At 40.9% G+C, this 14790-nt stretch overlaps 1 non-coding gene across 1 annotated transcript; it reads right to left on the bottom strand.

Moving 5' to 3' along the window:
* Positions 1-14263: 14263 nt before the first annotated feature.
* LOC125487121 lies at positions 14264-14377 on the bottom strand. Its single transcript, XR_007265662.1, has one exon. It is a non-coding gene; the product is annotated as a U5 spliceosomal RNA (small nuclear RNA).
* Positions 14378-14790: the final 413 nt, after the last annotated feature.

Here is a 14790-nt window from a genome sequence, read left to right as displayed (position 1 = left end):
GACTGGATATGGTCCTTGTGGCTAAAGAGGTCAAGGGTTGTGGAGAGAAAACAGGAATGGGATACTGAAATTGCATTATCAGCCATGATCATATTGAATGGTGGTGCAAGCTTGGAGGGCTGAATGGTCTACTCCTGCACTTATTTTTTATGTTTTTAAAGTAATTAATTAGCAGTACAGTGCTGTTGGATACCCTGATATCATGAAAGGTGCCATAAAAATGTAAAGCCTTCTCTCTTTTTTTCCCCTCTGCAAATAGGTTAATCTGTCACACTTACACTGAGACCACTGATGTTCGAACTCCTGTTCCACTGAACCCCCATAATAGGTAGGGTGAGACAGAAAGGTAGAGTGTGCAAGCTTTCATCTCGTTTGAAAGGGATGGATGCAAGTTCTGGATAGAAGAACAAGAGTAAAGGATATTAAGCAGTTACATTGTAAACTCCCTCGTTGTTGACTATTTATTCCTCTCCAACATTTGATTAGTGGCACATTAGGCAAGGAATAATATTAAGGTCATGTTTTCTAATAGCAATGCCAACAATATTCCAGTAAAATGAAACGGTTACAACGAAAAATCTAGGCTTTGATGTCCTGTTGTGAGGTCAAATAGTTGGACATTTATCCACGCTTAGAGAAACATGGCTCAGTAAGACAGTCTATCACAGCCCTTAAATATAACTACTTTTCCAACATTAGCTTTTTGCAATTCTCAATTAACTCCAGATCAATACTGGAGCACTCTTGTCTGCAGTAACATGCACCAAATGTACACTCCCAGTCAAATCAGAGATGTAAAATCTTCCTCCGTGAATAACATATTCTCAGCCCATGTTCAATCTGGGAACTAAACGAGCAACAAATTCAAGGGACATCGCAAACAGCTTTCAATGCTGGTTAGGTCACAGGCTGAAAACAGCAGCGTACACTTGCACAGAATGATAAGTTATATCGACTCACTCAAATGTAACAAACTGCAGATCGACAAGTGATTGTTTCAAAAGCAACAAAATATGGGGTTCACATCACATGGCATAAACTGTCAGAACACAAACTTGAATTGCTTACTAAGTTATCCAAACCCTATAGCTGTGTCTCTGCCTTTAGCTCCCTTCCAGCTAGTCATTATGTATTATAATATATGCACGTTTAATTTTTAATAGTATAGGTTTTGGATTTGCACCAATTTAAAAGTCTCTGTGGTCCTGCATCCATTAACTCATGTGCTACACACAGCTATTGGCATTAGGTCTGGTAAGGAAACCTGTAGATTGCAAACCAGTCCCAACATCAGTTTATTTTGGCCACTTTTGGCACTGATGAGATTAATGCATCAAGTTCCTTCACTCACTGATATAAAGGCAAAATACCACAGATGCCGGAAATCTTAGTCACCATTCTTTTACATATACTGAGTAGAATTCTCATTTCCCAATGAGAAGTGTCCACTCTCAACATAATTTTTAATCCTTTAGCATCCAGAAATCAAGGATGCGGTCTTAGGTACCTTGAATCTAACAAGCCCATTATACAGCTGTGAGATATGCAGGGCATTCAGTCGATGGAAGGCTCAGGAAGTGGGCAATGCCAACTTGAGGTGGAACAATGAAGATGCAAGTGCAAAAAAACAAAGTGAAGCTTCATTTCTCATGGTTCTACACTCTTGTTTACGATGTGATTTTGTAAAAGCACTCAAAGTTGTCACAGGCAAGAAATTGTGATTATGAGATTGGTTAATTAGCCGATGAAGTAAGCAACAGGTTCCTGCCAAGTGGAATTGATTGTTCCCTGTGTTTCAACTATTTTGCAAGTGCATTTGTGATATTACGGTAGTGCCCTCATCACCAATCCAGGAGGCCTGGTTCAAGACCCCCTGCACCAGAGGTTTACAATAACATCTCTGAGTATGTTGGTATAGAAAGCTGTCTGCAAGTGCATTTGTAATGCAGTGGTGGTGTCCTTACCTCTAAGCCAAGAGGCTTGTGTTCATATCCTACCTGCTGCAGAGATGTGTGCACTAACATCGTTGAACAGGTCGATCAGAAAATATGTGCAAGTTCATCTGTGAACAATACTTGACCCAGGTCTTCCCTGCCAATGTTAATCCTGACAAACATTGTGCTCCTGAAATACCCGCATCTCATCCCTAAAGGGGAGGTGATGACCTAATGGTATTATCGCTAGACTGTTAATCGAGAGACTCAGGTAACATTCTGGCGACCCAGGTTTGAATCCTACCAAAAAATCTGGAATTAAGAGTCTAACAATGACCATGAACGTTGCCAATTGTCAGAAAAACTTGTCGTGAGGAAGGGTCACTCAACCCGAAATGTTAACTCTGATTTCTCTCCACGGATGCTGCTAGACCTGCTGAGCTTTACCAGCACTTTCTGTTTTTGTTTCTGATTTCAAGCATCCGCAGTTCTTTCCGTTGTAATTTTGTCAGAAAAATGTCCTTTAGGGAAGGGAACTGCTATCCTTACCTGGTCTGGCTTACACGCGACTCCTGACTCACAGCAATGTGGCTGGGTCTTAACTGCCTTCTGGGCAATTAGGGATGGGTAATAATTACTGGCCTAGCCTGCAATGCCCTCATCCTGTGAATGAATAAATTAAAAAAAGGCCATTACCTTAAAACAATCTAAACTCACTGTTTTGACGAGATGTCATCTCTAAATCAGCCTCACTCGGGAATGAAAGAAATTCCAAATCAAGATTAGACCAAAGGATACCAAGGTGCTCTCTATTATTATTGTCTTGCCAATTTTAAAAGTGGTCACTTTTAATGGCATGCTCTATTTCCTTTTTGGGAATCCTTGATGGGAGTGGAGAGGAGGTTGGCTCTTGTTACTTAGCCAATGTTCAGTTTTAGCTTTCAGCTCTGAGCAAAACTTGGGAAGAGAATTCAATTCTGAAAGGACGTAAAATGAAGGTTAGCTCTTTGGATTGCAATTTTATCCACCCCTGGTCAAATGCCCTTTCCATCACTGCAAACGGAGAGGGAAATCAGTGGGTGATTAACAGGAGGCTAATTAGCAAATGCCCTTCTTGTGTCCCGGCTAAGGACAGTATGTGCATTAGCACGAGTATGCATGCAATGGGAAAGGGCCCAAACACTGAAGGTAACAAAATCAGAAAATACTGGAGAAAACATTTTAGTTTAGCTTAATTTGCTGGAGGCCAGAGGAAAATTAGAGGTGTGTAAGAGCAATAATACATTCAGGATGAGAGAAAGGGAAAAGCAGACAAACACAGGGAGGAAACATGACTGAAATTAGAGAATGATGTCGTCTGGAAGAAGGCCATTCAGCACAATGTGCCTGTGCTAACAACAAATTAGCCATATAAAATATTCTTAGTGTGGAACAATGCCCTGAAGCAATCTTATCGAAAAGAATTTGCAGGCTCTTTGAATGAGCTTTGCAATCAATTCCATCCCCACACCCCACAGAAGTTTCCTTTTCAAGAATCAAGAGTTAAACCGATTCCTTTTTGAATTTTATGATTGAATCCTCTTCCGCAGCTTTTCAGGCAGTACATTCTAAATCATAACAATTCGCTGTGGTGAAAAAAAAGTTTTCCTCATGTCACCTCTCGTTCTTTTGTCAATGACCTTAAACCCATCTCCTCTTGTTCTTAACCCTTCTACAGCTGGAAATAGTTTCCCCTTCACCACTCCCTTTGTTATCCAGAACAATTGAGTCAAGCACTGGACAGTTTAAGAAAATACAGCAACGCGCATCACTACCTCTGCCTTATGGAGATATGGCAACCATCTAGATTGTCACAGGTAGATCCATCACGACCAGTTCTTCTTATTGCTATTAATCAAAGTTACTGATATGATGTTCCCACAACAAGGGGCATATTTTAAGGTGAGAGAAGAAAGTTTTAAAAAGGACTTAAGGGGCATTTTTTTTAACATAGAGTGTGGCTCGTGTGTGGAATGAACTGCCAGCAGAAGTGGTAGATGCAGGTACAGTTACACATTTAAAAGACATTTGGATAATATAGTGATTGGAACCAAGTGGATCCATTGACCATGGGCTCCTCATTAACCTGGGCCAATCGGAGGAGCCCTGGCTGACCAATATAAACACGGGCTTCAGAATCTCCTCAGTTCAGGAGACTGACTCTGAGCTGGCTGCCCACAGCCAGTGTACTGTGCGCAAGTAAATAAAGGGTGATTTTGTGACGAGATATTGGCCTCTGTCAGTTATTTCAGGTAAGTACATCAATAGTAAATATTTGGAGGGACATGGGCCAAATGCATGCACTAGTGGGACTAGTTTAGTTTGGGAACATGGTCGGCATGGGCGAGTTGGACCAAAGGTCTGTTTCCATGCCTTTTGATTCTATGAGTCTATGTAGAGAAGGATGCAAAGTCATCAGCAGAAGACAGGCTCATTCTTGATGAGCATTAAATAGGTTTTTACTTATTAATCAATAGCTAATTAACATTACATCCAAGATACATGATACTGTCTTGAAAGACATCAAACTTAACACAAGAGTAAGTTCACAATGCTACCGTAGCTACACCTGATTATCACTGAGAGTAATTACTGAAGCACTGGTAGGAGAACATACAGAGAAAGGCTCTTATCTGCTCCTTGGAATAGTACTTTATATCCTGATGGGAGGAGCTCATTGATAACAGTTAAGCCCTTCAAATCCTAACTACATCCTATAAGAGACAGAAACAAACTGAAGAATCAAAGGGCCTGGGAAAGTGAAGCTAAGGGAGTATTCCAAAAATCTAAGATTAGGACATAGAACATAGAACAGAACAACACAGGAATGGGCCTTTCGGCCCACAATGTTGTGTTGAACATGAATCTATATTAAACTAATCCTTTCTGCCTGACCATGGCCCATATCCCTCCATTCCTTGCATATTCATGTGCTTATCTAAAAGCTTATCTAAATCACCATTACTGCTGGCAGCACATTCTAGGCACCTACCACTCTCTGAGTAAAATACTTGTCCCTCACATCTCTTTCCCTCTTCTTATCTTAAATGCATGCCCCCTCGTATTAGATGGTTCAACTCTGGGGAAAAAAAAAGATTCTGACCGTCAACACAATCTATGCCTATCATCATTTTATAAACTTCAATCAGGTCTTCCCTCAGCCCATATCACTCCAGAGAAAACAATCCTAGTTTGTCCAGCCTGTCCTTACAGCTTACACTCTCTAATTTAGACAGCATGTTGGCAAACCTCTTTTGCAACCTGTCCGAAGCCTCCACATCCTTCGTGTAATGAGGCAACCAGATTGCTGTAAAGCTCCTTGAGGACTGTTGGAAATGTGCTCTTCCAGGCAAGTGAGGAGAGTTCCATTGCACTCCTGATGTGTGTATTGCTTGAGGGTGGGAAGATGGTTCTTTTGAAATGGTGATGGGAGATTTCTGTTAGTCAGATCCAAGCAAGATGAAATATGAAACTAGTCTGCAATCCTTTTCTTGTTTGGAGGTTTAATCCCAGAATTCAGCATAACATATCTCTAACTTCTGCCAACATCTCAAAATGCCAGCAGTCCCTTTTTCTATGCGCCCAAGATAGTTGATCAATGAACACGCTCCACCTGTTGACACTTCGGTTTTACAAAACAATTAACAATATTCGATGTTTACCGGAACAGGCAGGCTAATCTGGTTGAGGTCACATCTCGCCCCTCCAATAATTCAGGAGATTCACACTGGGGAGTTAGCTTGCAGTGGAGAGGGGCTTGGAAGCAGAATCGTCTGGCTCAGAGATGAGATCGCTGCTGACTGAATCAAGCTAAGAGTTATCTGATGTTTGTGTTTTCTTGAAAAGAAAGCATCTTGCTCCATGTGCATCTGAAAAAAAAGAGCAGGGATTAAATTAATAAACCACAAAACAATCTTTGAAGCAATTCTATGAGATTTCTGTCCAAATGCAAGTGTAAATTCATATAATCGAGCATCACACTGTACAATCAGGACATCATCTTTTAATACATTTACTGTGCAGTCTGAATTTCCAATTAAGATTATATCTCAGTTTATGTATCAATGTTAAATGTATATTAACAGGGTCATTGTGTAATTTTTGCATGGCAAATTGAATATGCCGCTTAAATGGATACAAAGTAATAGCGTGATAACAAAATGTTATTAAAATCTAATCTTATCAGACACCATTGCCAAAAGAATTAGACTCTAGTAAGCCCTACCAAAGCACTTACAAGAGAGAACATATGTCATGGTTGAGTGTTTATATTCTTTACCTGCGGACTTAGAAGAACACAAATCCAATACATTTTGCAATTTGTTATGGAATCTTGTTCAATCATCTTGCAACTTCACTGTGTATCCACCTCCCCCACATCAGTCACACCCTACCCCCCGACCATCCTCCCTTGCCCTTTACAAATCCTTTCCATTTCTCTCACTCCTGTGGTTTTGTTAATTGGATCCATGCCAGAAGTTAAAGCGTGAAACTGGACACCAATCCTTTGCCTTGATAGTTGGCTTATTCTCAGAACAACATTAGATATCTCTGCCTCCTACATACTTGCCCTAGTCTACCAACAATCCCTTTTTATACATGCTCAGTACCCGCTGCTTGGTTCTCCTTAAACTTTGCAATGCAATAACATAACATTAACCAAGATTCACATAATAAAGCATCCCATGGTGACAAACAATGCGCTGGAAGAAAAACATTTCTGATAAGATGGAAGAAAGGAACATTTTCATGAGATAGTGACTCTGTGAACACATGCATGTACAGAGTCTGCGTCAACTCAACAAAACAGATGATAGCCATTTTCTCAGGGCAATGCCTTGACCAATCAAAGTTAACCTTTACAAATTTAGAACTTAATCAAAGCTTGGAAGTTAACTGTCAGTCACAATGTAACTGGTGCATTCTCCATGACAACATGTCTACCAATCAGAGTTCACTTTCCAACCAATTTACTGATTCTCATTCAGTATAAATTTGCATTGGTATTCTATCAAGTGCCCTGATGTAATGCTTTGACATAGTCTATTTTTCTCCAGTTGTACTCAATTCCACACTAATAAATTAACTGAATTAAAATGTCCAGCCTCCCTGTTGGGATTTCAGCTTGCTTTTCTAATCATTTTTCTTGGCCTCTGGATTACTACTCGTGTAATGTAACCGTACTGTTTCCAGTAAAGTTAAGCTATGCATGGCCCAAGTGTAGATTGGCTTAAAATGAATTCTTCTGGTATTCAACAGACAAGTCGATAAATATTCTTGAGAAGAGATTAAAAAAAAACCTGGGAAGACTCCCAAATTATAAAATCCTTGAACAGCTTCATAATTTATAGGGAGTAAATTTTGTTTCATCGTTGTTTCCTGGCCAGGGAACCTATTCCACACTGAGAGATGGAGAACGGACCCAATTGATGGCCACAAGACAATTGAATGATGGAGACACAGTGGCCTTCTGCTGTCTTGCTGGAGGACAGAATAACCTCTGTTGTAAATGGCATGTTGGTTTGAATTAGCACAGCCCTGCAGGTAAGCTGCTTGAATACAGGGGGACTTGTGCTGCCTGAGATAGTTCCAAATCCAATTGTCCTGCAGCTTCGAAAAACCTCAGGGTGGCAATCTATTCAGCAAGATAAACACTCAAGACTTTGTGAAGAATAAAAAGAAAACACATCAGAAACTGCAAGCGAGCCCTGTCAGACAAACCATTCCCTGGGGCAGATTACAGTCCAGCTGAAACATTCAGAGCAGATTGCAATATCTTGCTCTTGCGATGTTTAAATCCATGACGCAGCAGATTGAGTATCAGCTGCACTAATCTTGCACAGTGCTCTACAATCTCAATCTCTCCTAGTTTGACCACGATGACCAAAGAGTCAAGACACATCCCCACCCCCCCACTACCAACACCCCCCCCCACCGATCTGATTTCCAATGCAGACCTAATGCACTGCTTCACCTGTTGTATCTATCTGATTCCATATTGACGTCCCTTTTAAATCCCTCACCTATCACCTTAAACCAATGCCCTCTAGTTTTGGACTCTCCCATCCTGGGGAAAAGACTTTAGCTATTCATGCTATCCATGCCCCTCATGATTTTATAGGTCACGCCTCAGCCTTTGACGCTCCAGAGAAAATAGCCCCAACCTATTCAGCTTCTCCTATAGCTCAAACCCTCCAACCCTGGCAACATCCCTGCAAATCTTTTCTGAACGCTTTCAAGTTTAACAACATCTTTCCAAAGCAGGGAGACCAGAATTGAATGCAATACTCCAAAAATGGCCCAACCAATGTCGTCTACAGCCATAACATGATATCCCAACTCCTATACGCAATGCAATGACCAATAAAGGCAGTTTGGGAAGCATTAGTTTAGCACCTTGGCCAAATCACTCAGTGTGCACACAGGAAATAAAGGTAAAGTCACCATTTCCCCAGAGGACCGTAGGGCTGCTCTGTCATTAGAGAGAGAGACAGATGATTGGTAGTGGTTTAACCTGAGGGTCAGCATACCTCAGGCAAGGGGAGAGGTTGAGAAGGTGGGACATTTGTCATGACCTAGTGTGCACTGCAGAGTGATTGTTGGTTCAATTCCTGCACTGCCAAATGTTATATGTGAAATAACATTTGTAACAAAAACAGAAACTGCTGGAGAAGCTCAGCAGGTCTGGCAGCATCTGTGGACAGCAAGCAGTGCTAACTTTTCGAGTCCAGAGACTCTTCTTCAGAACTGGGCTCAAAACATCAACTCCTCTTTCCCTCTATAGATGCTGAATTACTCCAGCAACTTCAATTTTTGTTTCAGATTTCAACATCTATTGTTCTTTGTTTCATTACAAATAGCATTTGTATGTCTGCACAGTATGATTTGAGATATGTACATGATGGTTGGCACAATGTTTAACACTGAACTTAATATCATCATCCTTGGTTCTTGGTAACATTCTCGCTCTGAGTCAGTGGTAAAAATTTAAATCCCAGCCTGAACACTTCCCATGAAATGGCTACATCCGTGTGCTGCACTGTGAGAGAGAACATTAACCCAAGGATCGAGCTGGACTTTCATGTAACTACTTGCACTGTTTTGAAGCAGGGCAGAGGAATTTTCATTGGAGACTTAGAGTTGTACCAGCCTCCACCACTTCCTCTGGCAGCTCATTCCATACACGCACCACCCTCTGTGTGAAGAAATTACCCTTTAGGTCCCTTTTATTTCTTTCTCCTCTCACCTTAAACTTATGTCCTCTGGATTTGGACTCCCCTATCCTGTGAAAAAGACCTTATCTATTCACCCTACTCACGCCCCTCATGTTTTGATAAACCTCTATGAAATCAGCCCTCAATTTCTGATGCTCCAGGGAAAATGGCCAGTACTAATTATTCAAACACTGAAATGGATAATTGACTTGCCACCATTGCCTCCAGCAAGGTATTTGTACCTCTTTTAACTGGTTCGTTCCTGCAACGTAAGAATTAGATGTGACTAGAGTGGTCTTGAAAGATTCAGCAGATGTTGATTACAGCCTCTGATTTATCTAAATATTACAGTCACATTTACAATTATTCCAGTCAGCTATTCAGTTACAAAGTGTGGCACACTTCCAGCAGCATGTCATGCTTCAAGTGGCCCCAGTTAAGATGGAGTGCGAAACTCTTACACTCTCCAGTCACATACAGTGATGATATCACAACCATGTCTCTGAAACATTGCGTGCATACTAACTGTGAGACCTAGCACAACAATGAGCATTGCTGTTGTGGGATCTGCCTGTGAAGAAATTGGTCACTGTAAGGTTACAACAGCGACAGAACTCCATTGGCTACAATGTGCAAATAGCAAACCTGACCTGAAAGCTATTCCCAATTTTATTCTTCCGTTCAAACATACAGGATAGCACCCACAACTGTTCTGTTTCTCCAGTGTAGGAATGTGGTGGATTTATGCAATTAAAGGAGTTAACACTTTGTGTCTCTTTCTCTCTGCTTTGCAACGCACAAGCAGTAAACATTATTCAAGCCAGACAAAAAAAGACATTCGGAAATAATCCTCAAACATAGACGAGCAAAAGAAGAAACTTCACTCAGAAATGATGCAAGAATCTAATGTTCTTGGCACTGAATGTTTGTTCCTGATGTTACAATCCTCTGTAGGGCTATGCTTCACTTCCATGAGCTATCCCCTCAAGCAGTTTGGCCGATAACTGACAAAACACATCACACAGCTCTGAGGTTGAGCGGACCAGCAAGGATTTAGATGCATGGCTTATCCCAATCTAAAACATTGCAAATGCATTGAACCCTAAGCCAGAATTGGATGTGAGAATGCTAAGTCTCGCCCACCCGATATCCCTGCAGCTAATGTGCTCTTCTTATCACTGATCCTGTATTTCGTCAGTATTTAAGCCACCACAGTTGCAGGGTATGGTTCAAGCAGGAATACTTTCAGGACTCGGCTGCATCTGCTACACACTAGTGCACAGGTGCACACAGGCTTCTCCTTGTGATCTTAGGTTCATTTCCTAAAGTCATAGGATTGAGTTGACTGCAGTTTTGATTAGCTGCACATTTGAATGCATTCGGAAAACTTATATCAGCTGCAATACGCCCTCACATTTCGACTCCATCCTTGAGACCATGTCACATTGACTGGAGAGGATGCAGTAGAGATGAGTGAGAATGGTCACAGAATTATGACAGTGCAGAAGGAGGCCATTTGGCCCATTGTGTTTGTACTGGCTCTCCAAAATGAACAATTTATTTATTACTCTTGCCAGCAGTTTTTATTTTCAATTGATGTTGTCATAGAATATAAAACTAGGTTTGATATCTAAGTCCTGGGACTTAATGGGCAAATATATGGTGTAGCAGAGTGCCACACACATGTCATGTATTACTGACTAGAAGATCGCAAGTGATACAACACAGAAACAGACCCTTGGGTCCAACCAGTTCATGCCAAACAGAATCCGAAACTAAACTGGTTCCACTTGCCTGCTCCTGGCTCATATCCCTCTAAACCTTTCCTATTCATATACTTATTCAAGCGTCTTTTAAACATTGTAACTGTGCCCGCATCCACCACTTCCCCGGTAATTTCATTCCATTGTGAAACATCTTCTGTCAACAAAAAAGCTGTTTATGTATTTTTTAAGTCTCTTTCCTTTCACCTTAAAAATATAACCCCCAATCTTGAAATTCTCCATCTGAGGGAAAAGACACCTACCGTTAATTCTATCTATACCCCTCATGATTTTATAGACCGCTATAAAGTTATCTGTCAATGTCCTATACTCCAGTGAAAAAAAGTTGCAGCCTATCCAGCCTTTCTTTATAGCTCAAACCTTCCATACCCAGCTACATCCTGGTAAATCTCTTCTGAACCCTCTCCAGGTTAATAATATCCTTCCTATAACATGGCAACCAGAGCTGGACACTGTACTCCAGAAGAGGTCTCACCAACTAATATCAGCCTGAGACTCATTTAAAACATTACATTTTGAATGAAGGAGAGGAACAATCAGGATTCCAGTTATTGATTTTTTAAAAAAATTATTCACTGGATATCAGTATTGTTGGCTAGGCCATGATTTATTACCCATCCCATATTGCTCAGAGGACAGTTCAGAGTTAACTACTTTGCTATGGGTTTATGAGTCACATATAAGACCTTGTATGGGTGGCTGATTTCCTCCCCTAAAGGACATTAGTGAACCAGACGGGTTTTTATAATGAAGGACATGGTCATCATTATTCCAGTAGAATGAGGGAGGATCTTATTGAAACATATAAAATCCTGATGGGACTGGACAGGCTAGATGTGGTGAGAATGTTCCCAATGCTGGGGAAGTCCAGAACTAGGGGTCACAGTCTAAGAATAACGGGTAAGCCATTCAGGACTGAGATGAGGAAGAATTTCTTCACTCAGAGAGCTGTGAACCAGTGGAATTGTCTCCCACAGGAAGCTGTTGGGGCCAGTTCATTGGATATATTCAAGAGGGAGCTGGATGTGGCCTTTGTGGCTAAAGGGATCAAGGGGTATGGAGAGGAAGTGGGAATGGGATACTGAGATTGCATGATCAGCCATGATCATATTGAATGGTGGTGCAGGCTTGAAGGGCTGAATGGCCTACTCCTGCTCCTATTTTCTATGTTTCTACATTCCAGGTTTTATTGAAATCAAATTTCACTATATGCTATGGTTGGATTTGAACTTTTGTCCTGAAAACATTACACTGGGTTGTGAGTCCAGTGATATTAGCACTACATCAGTGCCCCCGACATTGGCATCAAATCCTATGGTTTCTGCCAGGAAAAAGAGATATGAACATTAGCCAAGTATAGTCGGCTTTAATCTTCCAGCATTTGAGTTACAAAGCGACACTTACTGTCGAAAAGCCTGCCACATGAAGATTGACAACATGGGTAAGTGCTGTTACCGAAGAGGCAGAATCTCAGAATGAGTGGAATGAGTAGGTGAGGGCAAAATGCTGCAAAAAATATTTTAGACAAACGCTCGCCACTTCGAAAAGAAGTAAAACTCTCATGATAGAATGTGCTGCATTGATATTGGAAGTCAATAGGCTAGTGTCAGCAAGGGCTTTAATCAGTTTCTCAGCAAATGAGGGCAGCAAGAAATTTATTTCTCCTTGCAGGATACTATGAAGTCTCTGATCTACAATACAGTCCGTTACTAAACTCTGCCTTTCCAATTAACACTGGACAAATTAAGTGGATTTCTAAACTTTTGCATAACTTCCCAAATAACGTGTTCATCCTTTCTAAGGCCACACGCTTCCCTGCACTCCTACCAACCCAAGGCTGGTATTAATATTTGCAAATCTTCAGAGATGAGGGATGGCACACGAAGAATAGCAGGATGATTGCTTCAAGCTTGACTCCTGGCCAATGCTTCAGGCTTCTTGGGCAGATGTTGGACTCTCGAAGCTTGACCCCCAGCCAAATAGAATGGCAACACCAGGGACCAAGCTCAGGCACAGTAAGTTTCACTGGCAGCTGTTGGTTCAGCCTTGAAAAATGAATTGCAAATGCAGACCACAGGGCCAAGGGATAGATGCCTGGAGGCTGCTGCAAATGCAACAGATGTTTTGACCGCCTCAGACAAACAACGCTACTGAGCTACAACCTGAGATAGATAACTTTTCGATCTGCATTCTTTTGCTGTCAATTGTTTCCATCGAGGTATGAAGACAACACGTTGCTGCCAATATCATATTCACCAAAGCGACATTCCTAGATTGATGTGGTGCTCTACAATATGAGATGTTTTGATAGAATGGATAGGGAGAAACTGTTTCCGTAGGCAGACCAGTCGGTAACCAGACAGTGCAGATTAAAAGCAACCACAAAGGCAGGAGGGAAGGTGAGCGGAATATCTTCTTTTAAACACAGCACTTTGTTACAGTCAGGAATGTAATGCCTTTAAACAGATTCAATCAGAATTTTCAAGTTCGTAAATGAGAAAAATAAAACAATGCAGGACTTGGAAACGAGCAGGGAGTGTGATTAACAGTCAAGACAGATTAGTCCCTTTCTTCACAATGTGATTCTCTGTGAACACCAGCTTTGCACAAATAAGGTTAGCGCTAACCATGTAAAGAAAATACTTTCTTTCCTCGCTTGAACTGGGTTGTGTACAAGTTTTCTGAATTCTTTTGCCAAGATCTAGGATTATTTCTGGCCAAAGCCACATATTTATGACTCAGATGCTAGAAGCAAGGGACTTGGCTGCAGTATGGGAAGTGGCATTAACAGCATTAATGATTGTTAACAATGCAATGAAACATTGCAAACTTGATGTGATTGCAAACTCACTGTATCTTTACAGATGCCATGAAAAGCTATGCACTCATTCACAGCACAAAACCAGGGAAGATCTATGCATTGGAACTGGCCCATTAGAAATATATTCTCAGCACAGCATAGGGGATTAGCCGATCAGATACAAAGCGCAGTAATTCTAATGAGATACTCCCCCTCATTAAAAAATGTTTTTGAACAAATACTTTATGTTGATTGAATATTTGGTGCCATGCTGTTAATCTAATTTAGTTTGTTGAGATCAATATTAACCAGGTTGTTGGGATTTCTGGCGAGTAAAATCTAGTTAAAGGATGAATTGGAGGAGTTCAGAACAGCCAAGATTATTGACTACAGAACTGTGGCCATGAGCACACCATTTACAAGGCTAATGGGACAGTGGGTTTGTAGAACAGACAATACAATCAATTAAGGGTCGGGGGTGACTTTTGAAGGTATTGGAAGTGCATATAGAAAAGGAAAATTGTTTAAAACTCTGAGTGCTACTCTCCATGGAAATCTTTAGGAAAAGGTGAAAGATTTATATGATCTGAAGAGAAGCCAAAGCACACTGCTGATTACTTTCAGCAGAGATAGGGGACCTATTCCTAATGTGGGATCAATAGGTAGTTCGGAAGGAGGTAAGACAGAAAACATTGGAAGCACTGGGCAAATCAAGCAGCCTTTACAGAGTTAATGTTTTGGGTTGATGACTGTCACAATCATATTAGCCCTGTCAGCAATCTGATGCATGGACTGCAAATTCGTTCAGCTCATTGAGACTAAAAAGCATTGGTTTTAAAACATATCAAAGGTTAGCTTATCACATAATTATTGCAAATAGTTATTAAGTTAAGAAAGAAATACATTAATTATATAACAGACAGATACATAGATTTAAAAGTAGATATGGATGAAAGATACTTATAAAGATGCATAGATGATCAGTCTGTTATTGTTATAGGCCTGTTACTTGCTTTGAA

Source organism: Rhincodon typus, chromosome 36 (assembly GCF_021869965.1).
Source record: "Rhincodon typus isolate 14 chromosome 36, sRhiTyp1.1, whole genome shotgun sequence".
Classification (NCBI taxonomy): Eukaryota; Metazoa; Chordata; class Chondrichthyes; order Orectolobiformes; family Rhincodontidae; genus Rhincodon; species Rhincodon typus.
Note: the sequence above shows the minus strand (reverse complement) of the source record. Positions and strands in the feature narration are given on the sequence as shown.